We start from the raw sequence: 1998 nt of genomic DNA, 5'->3' as shown, positions 1-1998 counted from the left end.
AACAATCCTCTTTCTCTCTCTTAATTTACTATCTCTATATCACAATTTTTAATTTCCTTTCCCTCTCTCCCTCTCCCGGGTTTTCTTTTCTCACTATCTTTGGATGGTAAATTTGTAAAATTATTATATATGATTTGCTCCTATAAGTTTCACCGAATCACACATTTCAATTATTGTGCCTAGAACAACCGTTTTCCTGTAAAATATAGTTGGCAGAGTTTATGCACCCTCAGCATTATTTTCATTCTCAAGTACCTTGAAAATGATGAGGAATGTCATGCAAATTTGTCTTTCTTTTTCTATTCCACCCCCTCCCTCCCTCCTTTTTCTCTCCAGGAATACTTTCATAGTTTTAAATTTAAAATCACTTTTAGGCTTTAAATTAAAACATTATTTTCAACTACATTTGTTTTGTTTGTTAATATTTACTTTTTATTAAGAAACATCGTGGATACATTTTCTTTGTACAATATCACGACACAGTTATAATGTTTGGAAGAAATTTGTACATATACCACACAAAAGACTGTTTCTCTATAAGTAATTAAAATGATTATAAACAAACAGTTTTCTGTGGAAGACCATCATAAAAAATATTTAACTTAAACTATCGTAAAAAAGGGATCATAACTATTTTAATTAAAAAGAATTTTTAAACACAAATGTTCTGCTTTAAAAGTGTATTTAAGTTGTTGAAAAGGACCTGCTCCAGTATCATCATCAGCAAATACGTCCGTTAGACCCATGCCTCACTTGAAGTCATTGCTTGATCGATCGCCTTTCAGCTATCAATTTGGCCTTGCTCTCAGCCTCTTCTTTCTTTCTAAAGATGTCCTTTGCACTTTTCTCTTTCCTGATATCTATATCTAGAGTTTTCTCTACTACAGTGTCTTCCTCTGAAGTTCTCTTTGCCATGGTGTAACCTGGAGCTTTATCTGCTATTATGTTCTGCTCTGAAACTTTCTCAAAACTGACTTTCTCCTCTGAATTTTCTCTCTGCCATGATGTCCTGCATGTGGCTTCACTGTCTTGTATTAGAGAAGCTATGAGCGTTTTCTGGTGCTGTGGAATGTTTTTTGCAATATCTCGCAGTGATTCTTGAACCTGTTGAAAAGAACAGGACATAAACATTAGTGTTCATTATCTTTTTGTGTTTATTTTTTAATAGATACACTTACAATGTAAATGAAATTTCATTTTAGGTCTGGTCTTTCATATCAGGTTTTAACAACCATCATCTTTTAACTACTGTCTGTGACCCTGAAAATGGCTCATTCATGGTTTGACACTGAAATTTTGCTATACTAAAAGCAATCTCTTAAAACTATTTTGACGGTAGGTGGCATTATACAGGATCTTACCTGTTCAAGCTGCTGTGAAGCTTCGTTGATGACATGACTCCATTTCGCCATCTGTTTCGCATGCATTTGGTCCTGACGCTTCAAAATGCTAGCCACACTGTCCCATGATCCATCCTCGACCAAGTACCTACTCGGGACAAAAAAATTTTTATAAAGGTCTTCCAAAAAAAGAAAAGAAAAATGAAAGTACACTATAGCAGATGTAGGTAATGAATTATTTTTTCTTACCACATGATAACTTGGTGTAATAATTGATCAAAGACCTTCCAAACTATGAAGTACGTTTGGCTGTATACCCCTTTGTTCTTGCCAATTTCAAGGAAATAGCAACACTTGCCTAATATCTGGAATTCCATCGGAGAACTGCTGGTTGCTGGCCAAGTCCTCGAGGTAGAAGAGCTGTCTGTAGAGGAAGACGTTGCACATACCAACGAGCATGAGCATGGCCAACAACGCTGCGACCAGCCAGTTATATCTTGTCTCAGCTGTGTCCGTCTTTTGTGGCTCTGTTACAATGAATACCTTCATATTGATCTTCCAAAATCATTATTAAGCATGGACTTGGAGCCAGGTTTTGTAAGCCAAGAGTAGCATAAAATGATTTATAACATTATTTATTTATTCCTATATTTTCTAG

At 35.3% G+C, this 1998-nt stretch overlaps 1 pseudogene; it reads right to left on the bottom strand.

Moving 5' to 3' along the window:
- Positions 1–759: 759 nt before the first annotated feature.
- LOC119585927 overlaps positions 760–1998 on the bottom strand; it is a 7715-nt pseudogene continuing 6476 nt past the window's right edge.

This window comes from Penaeus monodon, chromosome 20 (assembly GCF_015228065.2).
Source record: "Penaeus monodon isolate SGIC_2016 chromosome 20, NSTDA_Pmon_1, whole genome shotgun sequence".
Classification (NCBI taxonomy): Eukaryota; Metazoa; Arthropoda; class Malacostraca; order Decapoda; family Penaeidae; genus Penaeus; species Penaeus monodon.
This window is presented reverse-complemented; position numbering and strand designations above follow the sequence as displayed.